The sequence below is a fragment of the Ambystoma mexicanum genome, chromosome 2p (genome assembly GCF_040938575.1).
Source record: "Ambystoma mexicanum isolate Mex_15411 chromosome 2p, UKY_AmexF1_1, whole genome shotgun sequence".
NCBI lineage: Eukaryota > Metazoa > Chordata > Amphibia > Caudata > Ambystomatidae > Ambystoma > Ambystoma mexicanum.
The window spans coordinates 1,397,684,381-1,397,703,321 of record NC_090923.1 but is presented as its reverse complement, the minus strand read 5'-3'; positions in this window follow the sequence as shown (position 1 = coordinate 1,397,703,321).

Here is an 18,941-nt window from a genome sequence, read left to right as displayed (position 1 = left end):
ACATGAAGGGCTAGAGGTTATCCACTGTGAAGGTATTAAACCTCCACTCCTGAGTAATGGAGCACACACACAATCAGTCAAGGTGTCATTTACCCTGCCAACTAGGCCCGGGTTCCATGTGATCCGGTTACCCGCATTGACTGTAACTTCAGTTGGACCACTGACTTCCTGGTAACGATCACTTGGCAAAACTGCCAAGTTCGCCTCAAGCGTAGAATGGTCACTACGTGCGGGAGAAGTGATTATCAGAGAGGCACAACTTTTAGTCCTTTCCCCACAAATATGTAGTCCAAAGTCGCTTGGGCCACTCTGTTGGTCCAAGTGTAGTGGGCGGGAATGTCTTCAGAAATAATCCAGCTCATACTGAGTGCGTACTGAAACATAGCCATCCAAACATACCGTGTCCAAGGCCCACGACACGATTATTGCCATCAAAATACTCCTGGGATTAATCTTCATCCCCGGTAGGCGAGTATTAATCCACTGGGAGGTTTTATTTATCAAGGAAGTTGTTGTTTCTTCCACACCTTTTTCTAAACAGGGCAATCCCGTTATAACTCCTACCGGGGGTGCTGCTTCAGGTGGGAGGTCAATAACTGCTTGCTTTAGACCCAGAGCAGCGGGTTTCCAGAGTGGTTGTAGTCTAGGGGTAGGTGTCAGCACTAATCCGTTATCAAGTGTCCCAGCGGCTCCTTCTATACCTTCCCTCTGCTGATGAATATACACAGGCACTACTGGGGGCTGCAACTGTTTCGGTCCACAACACTCTTTCTGGGGCCGGCTAGAGATGTCATTCATTGCAGTCGTGCCAAAACCAGCCAGAGTAGATGTGTTTCTTAGTTCTACAATCACCTTAAGGTTCTGGGCATCCCTCTTTAACCACCTGATTAGATCATCAATAATAGAAAGAGATAGACTTGGAGAGTCTTTAAGTGAAGCAATACCAGAAAAGACAGGCGCCAATTTTTTGTCCAAACCCTCATCCAATATTTTAAAATCACTGAAAGCCGAATCCAATGAATTATCCATAGAACGTGGTAGAGAAGGAGGTTGCCCTATACCCACCCTGCCCTGTGCCACCAGGTTCTGTCCAACAGACACAGGTTCCTGGCCCATAGTACCCATAGAAGGCTGTGGTCCCATCCCCATTCGTTCGCTAGAGTTAAGGCATTGGGATAAACTGGGTGGGCTGTTAGTTGGCAAGGGCAATGGTACGAATATGCCATCCCGATCACTTGTATGGGAGATGGCGACTTCAATTGCCCTTTCAGTGTTCTGGATACGCCCCTCTATTTTCCCAGCCACCTGCTTCTAGTATTCAACGTTGGCTGGTGGGAACGCGAGCCTGTCGCGGATGAGGCCTTACTAACTTTACTTTTAAAAATATTATTCATGTCCAGGGGTGGGCCTATCCCAGCAGCCACCTGACTGGGTTTACTTTTTTTTTGTTTTATTCACAACCAGGGGCAGATCTCTGAGTTTGCGTTTGGGCATAATATTGCAGAGATTAAACTATCTGTGCAACAGTATCAGCAGTTATGTAAACAGAGCCAATATACTATGAAAAGCGCAAGTGCAAAATACCCTGATACCCTGATCTATACATCAAAAACACCTGTTAAAACAATGAAGGCAAGAGACTCAGTTAAAAAATACAATGGATAAAAACAATACATTGTATTTGGTTATTTATAGAGTTCTTTTCCCCAGTTGTGTGGCCTCAGTGTGCTTTGATGATGAATTAGTAATATGTAGTGGCAATAAAATTAATCAAAATGTTAAATCATGGGGCCCAAGACTAGGCACTACCTCTGGTTGCCCAGAACAGTCCTTAAAGGTTCAAGCCGTCAAAAGGCAAGATTAGCCCCAGGAGGCAATATTCCAGCAATCTCATTGTGCTCTGATACACCATATGAGAGCGGAGTTCCCTCAGTGTACCAAGCTGCAGTCAATACATAGTCACCACTGCCCTAGATTGATTCTCAGTTATCACTCTTTTCAGGCTTATTAGCAATTATCAGTCTTCTCAATGGGACTGCTTACCACTCCAACTGCAAAATACAGCAGAATTGCTTGGCTCAGAGGAAGAGCGCAACCACCAGAAATAGTCCAGAAGTAAACACCAGACGAGAAAGTCTAAGTCCACGGGCAGGGCACGCCCGAAGTCTTAAGGAGCCGCATTAGTCCATCTGCCCCCCATCCCTCGGGACTAGAGCTGTTAGAGTCCAGATGCCAGTTAACAGCAAACAGATTCTGGTAGTGAACTTACAGAGTTGCCTGTCTCCTGACACCACATTCGCATTGTCCGTGTGCGCTGCACTGAGCAAAAGGATGAGGCAACTGGGAGAGTGGTGTGCCACGCACCTCCAGCGCGAACTGCAGCGACTGCAGGAGACTTTGCCTCGGCTCCGCTAGTTCAGCAAGTGTTGGTGAGTGGGCTCTGCCTCCTCCAGATGGAAAGGGTGAAGAGACTGTTTTCCAGGGCTCACGGGACTGCACCGACTTCAGGAGACACTGATTAGACTCCATAAGCCATATGTCCTAAGGTGCTCTTGCTCCTTTAAGATGGTACCAAAAACTATTTTAGATTTAACATAAATCAAGGAGTAATCCGTTCTATGAAAATCAACAACGTCGATCCTTTGGAGGTCCCCGGAACCAATTCCAGAAACATCTGGAATGTCCCCCAAGAGATGCAAGATATTGGCACGGTTCAGACAAACAAATCTGTTATCTGTAGTACTTTCAATCAGTATCACCGGGGGTGCTCCTCCCTGGCCACTTCTTCTCTATCTGTCTGAGAATTGCCTACTTTCTGAATAGCTCTTGGTCCAAGTGGTAAACGCTCCTGATCTCTACATGGTGTTTCATTATAATGTCTCCAGGATAGGAGAGCCCCGTGGGGTGGAGCCATCGGGAAGGGCTTAAAGGACTGCCCAACGCCTTGATTGGTCCCGAAGTTGGACCCAGTAGAAAATGTTACAGGGCATTGTGACACAGCTTCCGTGGGAGCATTAACAGGCTGCACGTCGCGTGTGTACATCAAACCACCAGATCTGTCGTTACTCAAATTCACAATGTCATTTGGAGTACTAGGCATTGGATTTCTACAGTGGGGAGAGTTCTCCCGCACAGGAGCAGATCCGGTTTGCCTTTGTAAAAGGTCCTGGCCAGAGACCATCAAACGCGCCTCCAAAGCGTCCCTACCCTTGGGGGGGGACTTTATCACCTCACTGGGGACCTCTTGATGGGGTAGAGGCAGAGTAGGAAGGGAGCAGAGAACATTCAGAGAAATCTGTCTGTTCAAGTGGGCCGTTCTTTAATTTCTTCATCTGGGGACCACACTTTTTCCTGCAAAGCAGGGCTTCCCAAGTCTGTGCATCCCCTTTACTTTTTGTTAAATTGTCATCACCTCCACCCAGAGGAAAATGTAAGTCCTCCACACGTATGACTTCCGAAAAAAAAAACACTGAAGCCCGTCTGTGGCGCTGGGTCGCCCAGGACTCCCTGCTCCAGTGCAGGTAGTTGAGTCGCTAGATTAGATGTTGAGGTTTCACAGATGGCATATCTGTCCATCATTAGGGGGGGTGACTGGGTCGACATTTATGATGGCAGAGGTCTCTTGGTGATCGAGGTTGCCCAACGATATACTGCCCACAGCTTCAACCATTGATTTAGTCCCAATAGAGCCAACCTCCTCAGTAGATTTGGCTACCTTACGGCCAATCCCCGTTGATCCCCTGGTTAAACAAGAAAATACTTCACTGTGGTGTGGAGATTAATGTTTTCAAACTTGAACAGTAAGGATTCCAGCATCGCTGAATGATTCTTAGTTTCTAACTTAATATTCTCATGAAGTGATACCAGAATACGCAGGACTTGGTTAATTTCTACCAAGAGCTCGTCTTGAGTGTCTCAATTTTTCTGGTTCAGTCGATGCATTGCAAAGGAAAGCCACCTCGGAGGAAGGTGTTGACTCTAGCGACGAGGTAGATGAATCGAAGTCAGATGAGTTTCTATGTGGAAAGTCTGGCGGGGTGGCCCCAAGACTGTTGTTATTTGCGGACTCTGGTGACAACCGTCGAGAAACTGATTGTGATGCATCTGAGCACCTGTTACTGCCTTGTGAACGGGCTCGTGGATTACAAGCACATCCAAAGACAAGTTTTCATCAGAGGTAAGTGTGAGTGTGGAATTACCTCCTTTGCTGCGGGTGTTCCTAGATGCCGCCCTCACCCGAGCAAAACATGCAGCAATCTTTGTCACCTGCGCGGCACTGGTCCCCTTTGCCAGTCCTTTCAACAGAGGGGGAGAAGAAGAGCCCCCTTGTGCTGTTGCAGAAAGGAAGTTCACCACTGTCTGCCAGTGCTGTCGTAGATTAGAAAATACACAAGGGGTATGGGTTGCTTAACAAGTATTGGCGGGTTGGGTTGTGTCCAAGCACAATATGGTAACATGAAAAAGAGGGGGCAGACAAACCCTAAAATCCATTATGCTCATCGATCATGTGTAATGTTTGGGAGTGGTTGTATGTGTCCCAAGGGGTGAGGGAAAGAGAGCAGCGCTTCCCTATCGCGCTGTAGACCATGTTGCTACTTTGTTGTATGTGTTACAGCGAACAGCAAGAAAAGCCTGGGCAAATCGACAATGCACTCGTGACTAGGACGGAGGGCCCTTCCTCGATCCCTCATAGATAACAGTTGTGTAGTCATTTACACTTGCAATTTTGCCACCATGTCTCAAACATAGTGTTCTTGATTCATTTTAGGTTACAGGAATGCTACAACTCTGTAACCATGTGCACTTAACACCGCTCCAGCTACTTTGCACCAAAGCCAGTTGTTTGACTGGTGAGTATCCTCCATATATATGCTCTAGATCTAAGCTTAATAACCTGGCGATAATCACCAATACAATGCTGGCCAAGCATACCTGGCATTGACTCTGTTTCCTTGGTCATTTACAGGGCCAAACCAAGAGTCTCCTTAAACAAGTTGCTCTCGTGTATGTTATCCTTTTGACGTGCACCGGCCATGGGGTTAATACTCTTGACATTTTCTTTCATGCCCTCCACCAGTAAGTAACTATATGGTGGCGCAGTAAGAGATATGCATATATGGAGAAACTCATTTAGCCACTGCATCAGCTTTTTGTACAACTGATTTTTTTTGTATGCTACAGCTTTTCTTTGTAGCATACGCTGTTCACTGTGACGGCCACTATCGCTGCTAGTTCTCTAAAATGGCTGAATTGAATTATCGGCCATTTTAATTTCGATGGCCGAAATGGCCGAATTGAATTATCTAGCTTTTGCAGAAGAACTCTTGGAAGGTATTTTATGGACGCCCTTCATCATTGATAACATCATAATTACAACTGTCTCAACAGATGATGAGTGGAATGAGATGGAGGCATTAACAAATAAACCCATATGAACTGAATTGCATGGCTCGCTGATGACGGAATATCTTAGATCACATACAGCCCTAATGGTCTGATAATCAGGATAGAGCCTAGAATTTTCCTAGATGATCTCCAATTCCACAAAGACTGGAACTACATAGCTAACAAATGCACAAGGAACTGGCTCATCCTGATTATAAATACTGCGAAAAGCACATCTGTAAAACTGAAGACAGAAATAGAACAAAAACGAGATCAATTGAAATCCGAAATACTGCTAGAAGTCTACAAGAAAAAATTGGATGAACTAAATTCCACGATAAAAGATTTCAAAGAATTTAATTTGAACAAAAAGATTCTCAAACTAAAGAAAGACATAGCAGCCTTCACAGATAAACGACTATATCCCTGCACATGGAACTCCTATAATGAAGATAATGCCAACCAAGATGTGCAGGCAAACACAGGTAGACAATGACGCCAACCAAGATGTGCCTTCAAGAAAAAAATCAAACACAATGGAGCTTCTCCAGTGCTAGTTCAGGAGATGAAGCACATGCTAGTACCTCCAACTTTAATAATAGAGAACAATCAATAGACAGGGGAGACAGAAGGGAGCCAGTATTTCGGTTTGAAGACAACTCAGACCAAAGATTCCAAGACAGACCAACACAGCCTTTTTTAGACAAACGTGTAAGGGGCAGAGGCTGCAGCAGAAGTCAAGAGAACAACTTCCCGAGAATCGCCAGGAGCAGAGGACAATTCCCACAGCAGAACTTCTAATTGTCAAGCTTAATAACCTAGCAATAATCACCAATACAATGCTGGCCAAACATACCCAGTATTGACTCTGATTCCTTGTTCCTTTACCAGGCCAATCCAAGAGTCTCCCTAAACAAGTTAGAGGTGAGACTGTTCCAATATCATTATTGTAAGCTGGATACAGAATACGAGAGTTTAACATATATTGCACCTATACTATAACAGACCAACCTTGCAATGATTATGAAGACAGTCCTGAAGAAGGTGCCAGTAATTACTAAGGCCGCCGAAACCGGTCGACACACGTGGAGATGGCAGTTAGTCTTCTGCCGCAAACCACGTCAGTACCAGAGGGAGACTAAGTAATTCTAGTTCTTATCCCCCTGGCCAAGTCTTCACAACCAGGCAGTTGTAACTTCATAGTTAGAGACTACTTTTTAAACAGGGTTCATTTACCTTCAGTATGGCCAATAAAGTGCTAATTTTATTGTACATATAACCCACATTGTTAGCTTGCTTCTTCTCTAGCAAGGGTCTTGGTCCAGTGCTCGCAATTTTATCAAAATCATACACAGCTTCAAACACACCACAGCCTGGGCCACTAGTCAATTAAGTATTCACAAATGAAAGAAAGAAAAAAAGTTGAAATAGCTATACATTGCTGCTGTCTTAGTCTATCCACTTTTAGATAAGCGACACATCAGCGCCCACCAGGGAGAGGTAAACGCATGGGCAGGAATAGTTAGACCCTTCCGTGGCTCCTTTTTCCTTGTGTTCCATCTGAATGTTGTCTGCGGATTGGCCCAGGCTTTTTTTTGCTGTTCGCTATAGCACATACAACAAATTAGCAACATTGTCTACAGCGCGATAGGTCAGCACTGCTCTCTTTCTCTCGCCCCTTGAGACATATACAACCACTGAGGAACATGACACATGATCGATGAGCATAATTGATTTTAGGGCCCAGTGCTGTCATAGAACCTTCCCCCGGTGAATAAAGCACGGGGAGATTGGTGGCTGCGAGCACGTGGGCGGCCGAGATTTGAGCCTTAGACATGGCTCCTCAGATCGTGCATGGAGTATATGGGCCACTTGGTAATTTTCCTTGTCCAGCAAGCGTTCCCACACAATCAAATGCTGTGGAGTCGTTCATACAGGGAGCATGTGCTCATTATGTCTTCTGAGTCGATTACATACTTGCCAACCCTACAGATTTAGGCAGTAGGCTACTGCTTTTTAAGCAGTCCTACGCCTACAGATTTGGGTGACAGATCCTACTGCTTTTTACAGTGGCAGGTAATGTAGGTGACTCTAAGGCAGGCTGTAGGGCAAAGCATGCAACACATGAATTAGCCTGTCTGTGCAGTGGGCTGGTAGGTGATTACTTTGATTGGGCTCAGACCAATCCACTGACCTGACAGCTACGTGACCCTGTCCTCCACTCTTGCTCGGACAACCCTTAGGTGAACCACCAGTGAAGGCAAGTGGCAGAGCGTATCACCATCACACTGCATCTGCCCATCAGACTGAGGGGGGTATCAGTCTCCATGTCATTCAGTGTTCAACCTGCACTGCAGGAATAAATATGCACTGCCCGGGCTGCTGCTACAGAACAGTGGCAAACGTTGCCTACCAGCTATGTGTGATTACCTTCTGTGAAGTTAGGTAATTGAATTTGGTGTTAACTAACCATTCAGAATTATACATTTTTAAAATGTCTACATCTTTCCATGCTGTGCTGTTTGATGGGTTGTGTACTTTAGAATGCTTCATGGGTGCAAACAATGTATGTTTTGTATTTTCCTGTGATGTCAATGCTATGGGAATTATTATTTTTGAAACTTGAAAAATCCTACATCTTTTTGGTCACAGAATGTTGGCAAGTATGCGATTTGGCAGCCGTTGCTTTCAGTTGAAAATAAATATGCTACCCCAGCCCAAAACTAGCAGACAATCGCAGCTGCAACGGCAAACCACCCTCTAGGCTTCACCAATCCATCCAGTGGCTGCTCGGTGGGTGCAGCCAGCAACAATGTCCCGGCAACAAGGCGCCTCTGATCCAAAGGCCCAAGCCCGGCGAACTAGTGGCAACAGACTCGCTGACTGCCACCCGACCCACAGAAACACAAAAACAATCGGCAACACGCCGCCAGCTAAATAAGACAAACGGCCACTGCTTATTTCCAGTGTTAACACGACACGCGTGCCAGGAAAATGTGCAATGAAGGAGGCAGAACCCAGAAGGAACATAGCACAAGTGATGACAACATAGAAGGAATGTTCTAGCAAAACACGCACTCTTCCTCACGCTACAGAAGACCACGAAGATGCCCCTGCCGCCCACGCATAGTAAGTGACGTGCGTGGAAGCCAAAGTCGCAGAGCATTTACGTGTAAACCCTTGATTGGCTGTCCAAGCAAAAGGCACACATCGAAAGCCACATGAGCACAGAGCGAAAGCAAGCGCTTTATCAGGCAAGGCGCTTTGGAATGCAGCTTACAGTGATATGCAAAGCAAAAACCAACCCTGCATGCAGAAGGCATGCGTTTCATTTATTTAGAGGTTTTTGAAAAGCGCCGAACTGTCGCAGGATCGTTTGGAGCGCTGAGTACAGGAAAGTTTCGCGATAAGAGGCAAGTAGTGGACAAAGATGCATTTTAGGGAATTTGTATAACACAAGTTACATAGTTACATGGGGGCGGGGGAGGGGATTGCCACTCGAAGAAGCCACGAAGGAACTCTATGTGTTTGGAAGGTAAGGTTAATTTGAGGTATATGGGTTAGGGGTGATCAAAAAGAATCCTAGATTTGTAGTTTTGGTGTTAAGCGCCACCTATATGCGTACACTATTGCATTAGAGTACAGATAGGGAGACATGGCGAATGAGGAGGTAAGCAAAGCTTGTAGGTGTAGTTTGTGTGAAGTTGCCCCTTTAAGGGCTGCACGCACACGGCTGAGTGATGTTGTACTCCGCCGCGTGCAGTATAAATAAAGTGGGCGTCCCCGGCCGCTTAGAGCGACCGGGGAGCCCGAACCACACAGACGTGTCCTAGTGAAGTCTGTGGAGGGAGGGGGCTCACGGGCACCTGCTATGAGGCGGGAACAACCACAACAGTGGTGACGGAGCGGGACTGCTGCCCAGACTGGGTGGCGATATCGGTGGTGATTTTTAAAAAAATTTCATAACATCTTCACCGTTCAAAGATGCCGAAGGGGAGGGTGCAGACCACGTGCTCGGCGACCATTTTGTGACCGGGCCTAGGAAGGCTGCGGCTTCAATCCTGAAGCAATTAGAGGCCATCCAGGGACAATTTTTGGAACACTTGGCAGCGGAAGGCTGCTTTTACCATATAATGTGGTTTTGATGAAGATTTTGCACATTTTTGTTGTGTTTTCACCGAGTGAATGGTGGATGCAGGGGAAGCCTGCTAAGTTTCTGGGATAGACTCTGGGCCCACCTGGCTCAATTTTTGGGACTCCCACTCATATGGGTGTGTTATTAACACTGTGACCCAGCTAGTCGAGAGGTTGGTGACTGCCCCCCAGCCTGCAAGAGAAAGGGCATGAGTTGCGGCCTTTGGATGGTGATGGACAGGCGCCGCCTCAACAGCAAGTAGATCAAGGTCGGCCTCGGGCACAAGCCAACCAAGCGCCGATCCAACCCCCAGTGCAGCCCCCTCTGTTGCTGGCTCAACCTCAAGTACAACCCCCTGGAGTGGGTATTCAACCTCAAGTGCAACCTCTTGCATTACCTGCTCTACCTCAAGCACAGCCACCAATCCAACCTCCAGTGCAGCCCCCCGCAATGGCTGCACCACAACAACGGGTTCAAGACCCCCAGGTGCGCTACCATCAATGCCTGAGTTTGATATCTCAGGTGTGCCTTCAGGTTTGGGGCCACGCTGGAAGATGTGGATGGATAGACTGGAAATGTATTTCAGGGCCACGATGGAGACTAATGATGACAGCAAGTTGGCCACCCTGCTGTACTGTGCCGGGCCCACGGTGCCCGAGGTATTTTTGTCTCTTCATCCACGTGATGTGACCTATGCTGCAGCCAAAGACGTGCTCCATGACTACTTTCTCCCCCTTTCAAACGCAGATTATGAGATATTCCTCATGGGGGCGGCATGCCAGAAAGATGATGAGACAGACACTTTCTACGGGAGGTTGAGAAGGCTAGCGGTGCCATGTGCATGGGTTGACCCAGAGACTATGATCAGGAATCAGCTGATCCAGGGTGCACGACTGACAAATTGAGACGACAAGTCCTGAGGGAACCCGGCATCACCCTTCCACGCACTCTGAAGCTGGGGCGGTGCCAGGAGGTTCCTGATCTGCGTGCGTCTCATGGAGGCTGGGGTGCGCCCCAGCAAAACAGAAGATGGCTGTGCGGCGGGATGTTGCAGAGGTGCCAGTCACTGGAGAATGAGTCGATGTGAGAAGGGTGTCGGCCACAGTCAACCCATGCTCCAAGTGCGGGTATGACATACGTCATCCTGCGGAGTGCCCAGCGGTGGGAAAAACATGGGGCAGGTGTGGGGGTGCCGACTGTAAAGACTGGAGGGGAGTGTCTGTATTCCTGCTCAAGGATGTGCAGGGCCTCTACCCCTGTGGTGGTCACTCAAGGCCCAGTGAGGGATGGGTTCTTCCGGCAGCAGCGCCCGTCCAATGTCGCTCAAGTTGATCAGGCTGAAGACAATCCAACCCAGGAAGAGGAGGAGGAGGAGGGGGAAAATGTCTTCTTTGTCTCCAGCGTGGGAGTGGCAAAAGCGAAGACAAGGAGACAACCTCGACACCAGGTGTTGGTGAACGACTCCTCTGTTCCGGTTCTGATGGACACTGGTGCATCGGTGAACGTCATGGCTGAGAACACTACGTCGCCATGGCGTGTCCGCCCAGCCTGACCACACCCAAGGCTCATATATTCACTTTTGGAGGCTCAGATCCTAGCCCGCTTGACGGAGCATTCATTGCAGATGTAAAACACGGTGGGTCAGCAATCAGGGCCCGGTTCTACGTGACTCCAGTCAGCAGCAACACCTTGATGAGTTGTGCAGAGGCATTGGGCATTGTCACCTTCGCGTATTCTGTATACGTTGATGACACTCAGGTACTCCTGGAGAAATATGCAGCTCTCTTTGAAGGGATTGGGCGAATGGCTGGTGAGCCGGTGAAGTTGCACAGAGATGACTCGGTTCAACCCGTTGCCTTAAACACCGATGTGTCCCTTTTCACCTAAGAGAACTCGCAGATAAGGAGCTGCACAATTTGGTCAAGTTGGGACATAATCCAAAAGGTGGAAGACTCTACACCATGGGTGTCTCCGATTGTGGTAGCTTGGAAGCCGAAACAACCTGACTCTGTTCGCATCTGCGTGGACATGCGCCTGCCCAACAAGGCCATTAAGAGGGAAAGACACCTGACGTCCACAATTGATGATGTCATTACTGAACTACACGGTGCCCGGTTCTTCTCGAAGCTGGACCTCCGCACAGGGTAACATCAGGTAGTGCTACACCCCAAATCGAGGTACATATCAACTTTCACCACCTACAGATACAAAAGGCTGAGCTTTTTGGGTGTTATCCGCAGCCAAAGTGTTTCAAAATATCATCCGTGGGGCGCTGGCAGACCTAGACGGCGTACTAAACATCAGTCATGACATTCTTGTGTTTGCTAAATCGGAGTCTGAACACCTTGCTAGGCTGGCTAAGACTTTCGAATGTCTCCAGTCATTGGGTTTGACCCTGCACCGAGACAAGTGCGAGTTCCTGAGGACTACTATCGAGTTCTTTGGGTTTGTCTCCAGGGCGGGTGGGGGTATCCCCTGATCCACGCAAGGTCAAGGACATGGTGGAGGCCTGGGCCCCTGAGAACGTCTCGGAGGTGAGGAGTTTCCTCGGAATGGTCACATACTGTGGCCGTTTCATCAGGAACCTAGCATCAAGATCGGAGCCCCTCAGGGCCCTCACTAAAAAGGACATGGCCTGGAAGGTGGCACCACTCGAGCATGCAGCCTTTGATGACATTAAAGGAGCCCTCACAGCAGAGGACATAATGGCATTTTTCGATCCCGCCCTGGCGTCCAAGATAGTGGTGGACGCTAGTCCGTTTGGCCTAGGGGCAGTTTTGACGCAAATTGACACCTAACCAAGAAGTCCACCCCATCGCATGTGCCAGCAAAGCGCTGTCAGAGACTGAACAACGATACTCCCAAAACGAGCGGGAGGCTCTGGCCGTGCTGTGGGGCTGCTGCCATTTTCAACTCTTTGTCCTGGGATGACCCGAACAGTGGTTTCAGATCATAAACCGCTGATATCCATACTGGCGGGGTCATTGTCCAAACCTCCGGCCAGAATAGAACTCTGGATGCTGGCCCTGCTAGAATATGGGGTGTTGCTGGTGTACAGGCCAGGGAGCAACACTGCAGTGGACTATCTCTCAAGGCACCCACGAGAGGGCACTGGTGAGACGCCATCCACCTGTGCCGAGGAAGCTGACAAACACATGCAGCTCGTGGTGGAGGCCCGCAACACCCAACTCTGTGCCGGTGAGAGAGCTTGAATGGGCATCGAGGCAGGAGGACTGTTTCCGGATACTCATGGCGGCCATTCAGCAGGACTCATGGCGGATGGTCATAGATTACCTGGCTGCCAGAACCCAGGAGGCCAAATCTACACTAGAACAACTGTGGAGAGTGAGGGGGGAACTGACCTTTTCTGCGAATGGCCTGCTGCTAAGAGGAGACCGCATAGTCATCCCCCAAAGTCAGACCCAGCAGATGATCGTGCTGGCCCATCAAGCACACCAGGGTGCGGCAAAGACCAAGGCACGCCTACGCCAGAAGGTCTGGTTCCTGGACCTTGAGCGGAGGGTGGAAGAGTGTGTGGCGTCCTGCGTATGGTGCCAGGCAGCTGCCCCCACCCAGAGGCAGCCTGAAATTGAGACAATGCCGAGAGGGACCAAACTGTGGGAGGTGGTCCATGCAGACTTTGGGTGCACGTCAAGGTGCACCCACTTCCTGGTGGTGGTAGACGAGTGGTCCCGCTACCCGGAGGTGGAGTTCATCGAGTCGGTGGCTTTCGACAAGGTCGTGGTAGCAATTGAAAAGATCTTTGCCACCCATGGACTGCCCATAGTGCTATGCTCTGATAACGGCCCGCCCTTGCAGAGCGAGAGTTTCGCTGGGCTGATGGAGGAGTACGGAGTGCACCACCGCAAAGTAACACTGCTGTGGCCAAGAGCCAATGGGGAGGCGGAGAGAATGATGAGGACTCTCAACAAGATATTTCACATTGCACAGGGGGAAGGCAAGTGCCTCGAAAGGGCACTGTACACATTCTTGTGAGGATACCGCGCCACCCCCCCACATGTCCACAGGGGTGGCCCCGGTGGAGGCTATGTTCCAACGGTGCCCACAAGATCTGCTGCCAGAAATTGGTGAGCGGGAGCCCGCAGTGATTGACAATGAAGAAGTGGAGGGGGAGCCCCGAGAGAGAAGAGTGCACGAAAACCTACGTAGAGGACGGAGACCACAGAGACCGTCGCCTGGGGACAAAGTGCTGGTGAGAAACCGACACCCTCAGGGGACGTTGTCTTTGACCTACGAGCCGGAACCCTTGGACGTGGTGGCGGTAAAAAGGTCGATGGTGACTGCCTCTGATGGAAACACCTCAGTGACACGAAATGCCAGCTTGTTCAAGCGGCTGGGAGAATCGAGGACTGAGCCGGCGCCCAGTGGGCAAGTGGTGGGGGTACCGGACGAGGGCAGTGGCCCCATGTGCCTGCCAGGCTCCCCAGCCCGAGAGCTGATTGGCGAAGGGACTCCGAACAGAGACGCTGGCAGGAGGTACCCCCAGAGGACTGGACGAGGGAAACCTGCCCATCTCACCAATTACGTGTTGGAATAAAACTGTGAGTGGGAGTCCTGAATATCTCGGGGACCCGGGTGGCTACTATTAAAGGGCTCCTGGGCTTTGTGTGCAGTGGTGTTGATTGTTGTTCATTGAGTGATAGTTATCCTTTGTTTATTTGATTTGTTTTGTTATGAAAAAGGAGCAGTGTGATGTTGCCCCTTTAAGGGCTGCACGCACGCGGCGGAGTGACGTTGCACTCCGCCGCAGGCAGTATAAATCAAGGGGATGTTGCCAGCCGCTTGGAGCGACCAGGGAGCCCGAACCACACGGAAATGTCCTAGTGAAGTCTGTGGATGGAGGGAACCCACGGGCACCCGCTACGAGGCGGGAAAAACCACAACAGTTTGGTTATTTGCCCATCCGTTGACTGTCCATTACGGCCATTCCCAGCTCCCCACCCACAACGCATCCTAATTGGAACTCTTTGAGCTCACATTACTCAAACCTTACCATCAAACGTTGCACTTGCCTGCCATTGTTTTTTTCAAAGCAGCCTTCTGAGAGTTCATGGCTTAATTGGAGGTGTAAACACACCACTGGTGTAATAAAAATGTCTTAACCAGGTCTGCCTTCAACCACTGGATTTATAAAAATCCATTCCTAAATCCTCTGTGGATACGGTATGATAAAGTTGGAGGGGTTTCTCTCTGAGGAATGTCTAGCAGTATTTGTTTTAAAGTTGGGACTCAATCAGGTCGGCCAGCAATGTCATGTAGTGATGTAGACAGGGTTGTTGGTAGCCGGAGTTTCAATCCTTCCGGTGGTGCTTTCAGGACCAAATGTCCTGCACCGTCACTTCCTGTGATGTCATCAGAGGGGACAGTCAAAGGGCACAATGTGTCACTTAATGCTACCCCTGGCATTTAGGCGACTAGAGGTTCCGGAAACACAATGGGCCCGCAGAATTTAGGAAACTGCGACTTGCAATGGGCAGTCAGATTTGCAGGCACTGTCAATTAGCCCCCCAGAGCTCTTTCAAGGTCTCCCCTGAGCTGGCGTGTTGGGAGAAGGCACAGCAGGTACCCTATTGAAATTAAATGCGTGTTTGCGCCCAGGTTTCCTGTGCCGGAGTGGGGTGCACTTAATCACAATAGGGCGCTGATGCTTTCAGATCGTCGCCCTATTGTAGTGATTACTTCCCGCTCCGGCGCGGGAGCGGGTGGTTTTGATTAGACTAGGGCACTGATGCATTAGTATTGGCGCCCTATTCCAGTGATTAACTCCCTGCTGTGGGGCGGGAGAGGGGAGTTAAAAAAATTGCTGCCAATAGTCCACACCCCCGGCACTGGCCAGTGGCGCTGGGAAGGGCGACACATTTTTGTTTCACTGTCGGGGTGTGGCCACGGCTAAGGCCGGGCCTGTGCAGGCAGATGATGGAAATGAGACCCTATGGGAGCTGCAATAGGAAGAGACATCAGAATGGACCGCACGAGAAAAGCCTTGGAGAATGGAACCTGTTTACACCGTACACACTATTTTAGTGAAGACACGTGGATTGTGCATGCTTGGCGGCTAAACCCCACACCTCTGCAGACTCGTGCGCCTCAATTAGCTAAACTATCATAAGGTCGGAGTCAAAGCTAGGCCGCAAAGAGGAGATTTTCAAGCAGTCCCTCTCCTGCCACGCCCCGACCATCTGGATCTCAGACCACCTGGAACTCAATCCCCGTAGCAGCTCGAAATGCCCCTACCGTCCTCTAGTTCCGCCAAAACACTAAACACGTGGCTCTTTCAACAATACCTGCTGCCTGATGCAAAAAAATCCCTCTCTGCGTCCACCAACAGTATTTCGTTACTGTGTAAAATGCCAAGCCCAATTCTGGCACAGTTCTGTTGTAAAGCGCTGCTTTTGAGCTAGGTTTGCGCTGTAAGCATTCAAATAAAATAAATCGTTAATGTTAAAGGTATTTATATAGCGCACCGTCAGCAACGGAGCTGGTGTCCAGGCGCTCAGGCAGATCTGCAAACGAAAGGTGGGGGTTGGTTAGTGGGCCGAAGAGGGCGTAGGAAAGTGAGAGGTGGTGTACTGTTGGCAGCTTCAGTTCGGTTTTCACTGTGCGCTGGGCTTGGGTGTGCATATAGGATCGAAGCGGGTCCTAAAAATAGGTAGAGCTACGAAACTCCAAAAAGCACAACAGAAAGGACTTGCTAGAAAAACAAGCTGTTAATATTACGCACCTCAGGTCAATGGGAATTGCAAGGCGCAATGGAAGCAAGGAAAAGTCCATTATTGAAAAGTGTGTTCAAGAAACAGAAACTAACTGTAAAGGGTCGTCGTAACCGTGGCCCTGGGTTGCTGGCCTTGAGCTGAACGTCCGTACGTCGCAGGTCTGGAGTGGCCTATACTGGGCAGACGCGGAACAGGTCGCTGGCTGTGCCCATTCTGCCCTGTCGCCTTTTTAAAATGCAGAGTGGGTTCTTTCTGCCGCTTGCGCCATATCTAGTTCACTCTGGGCGCCATGACAACCGGCAGAAAGCAGTGCCGCTGAAAAGAGAAGAGTGCTCCTCTTCAAAAGAGAGCAAAGGGGAGGGAATTTTAATTAGGAAATCAAAGAAGTGGGGAGACGCAAAATCGCAGAGTTGGCTCACTGTCCTCGGATCAATGTGCACAAGTCTTTGAGTAGCGACTGTGGGAATCCTGCACTATGCGGAGATGGCACGGATTGTGCGTGTGCCTTTGGTGCAGGATTGTGTAGCCCGTTTTACACAGCCGCATGCACCCTTGCACGAGAGCTAAACAATGTGAAAATGTGAAATATGTCAAATATTCAGCTCATAAAGCTGCGAAGATATGTTAAAAGCCCATGTTGCAAGCTGATCTCAAATCCTTGCTTCACAAACTGACTGACGATTGTGATCCTGGGCAAACCATTTTATTTTACTCTGTTGACGTGTGTACACTATATAAATAAGTACTCTCTCACTCATGTCACTGCTTTATATACACACACATATATATGTGTTAATAACAACACAACTTGAAATACTACATATCAGTTGTTTTTGTCACTTGTCATTGCTTTTTTTCAAATCATATATGCATTGCAATACCTTTATTCATGAAATTTACCTGCCGTGCCTCGAGCTTGAACAAATCCATAATCGAATAATTAGTGATCTTCAAATGAAATAATTTGGTACAATTTGATTTAAATACATATCAACTATTTTAAATGTTTTTGTTATTTAGGTACAGAAAAGAAGGACAAGGTAGGTTTTTAATGAGAATAATGTTCTCCCCTCAGACCAAGCCAACTCCAGCACTGCCACCAACCTTCTAAGTCATCCGACCCATGAAGCGTGTGTCAGTTGAGGCTTTCGCCGCCACTTTCTCTCCCCCTCCTGCACCTCTGGATGAGTCACATCCTGACACAGCCCTTTCCATGCTCCACTCTTCTATCTCTGATACTGTTGATGTTCTTGCCCCTGTCATGAGGATCTGCTTGAAGTCCAAAGCCAAGTGCAACTCCTGGTACGACTCTGACCTCGTCACCCTTAAGCAAGTGAAGGGTGGCTGAGAGGAAATGGCTAGCTTCTTGTGCATCCTCTGACAAACTGGTCTGCCGCCTGCTCCAAAGGCAATACCGGCTGTCTGTTCCACGAAGAAGAGAGCAAACCTCCAAACCTGTGTCTCTGCGGCATCTAACAACTCGGCCATACTCTTTAAAATCTGCAAGGAGCTAGTCAATCCTGCTGCAGTCTCTACCTCTCCTGTCCCCGCTCAGACCCTCTGCACAGCCCTGGCTTCTACTTTAATCTCTACAACCAAGGACATCCTGCCCAGCCTCTCTTCCTCTCCTCCTCCTCCCTCTACTCTCCTCTACCTCCGCCCCCCTGTGGCCACCTTTCCTCCCTCTTTGTCTGCCTTTCCTCTGTTCTCCCCAGACAAGGTTTCTAGACAAGTCCGATCTATGAAAGTCTCGCCAAAACAGGTTCTTCCAAAACCATCAAGGACCACATTGACACCCTCGCTCCCGCCCTGGCTGACTTCTGCAACCAATCCTTCACCATTGGAGCCTTCCCTTCCCCCAAAGCACTCTCTTGTGCACCCTCATCTCAAGAAAACCTCGGCTAACCCCTCCTGACCGTCTAACTTTCGCCCAATCTCCATTACTCCTTTCCAGGGCAAACTCCTGGAAAAGCTCGCCATCTCCCAGCTTAATTTTCACACTGAATCTGTTGATTGTCCCCATGACAATCAGTCTGGATTCAGAGCAGCCAGAAGCACGGAAACTGCTCTCCTGAAAATCCATGAAGACCAGCTCTCTAACCTTGATTCTAATCTCCCTTCTGTCCTCATCTTACTCAATCTCTTTTCTGCCTTTGACACGGTCAACCATGCCATCCTGCTCAATTGTCTCTGTGATAACCTGGGTATCACCGATCAGGCCCTGCCTTGCCTGGCTGACCTTTTTCCTCTCTGATTGACCCTCCCAGGTCCAACTTGGGTCCTTCCTTTCCTCCATCTCACTCTACCTGTGGTGTTCCCCAGGGGTCTAACCTCTTTCACTGGCTGTTCAACCAATACCTCGCACGTCTCGCCCACTGCATTGCCGCTCTCTGCTCCAACTTTCAGTGCTATGCAGATGACACTCAGTTCAGTTTTCAGGCCCCTCTATGCCACCTCTTCTCCTTCCCTCATCTCTGTCTGTCTACTATCCAGGAGTGGTGTGCCGCCAACAATCTCTTCCTTAATGCCAATAAGACAGAGATTCTCCTCATCGGCACACCTGCACCCTCCTTTCCTGTCACTCTCTGGCTGGCCTCCCTTGGCCCTCTTCCTGCTCCCACCTGTGAGGCTAAGAACCCTGGGTTCATCTTCGACTCCACACTCTCCTTTTTTCCTCATATCTCAGA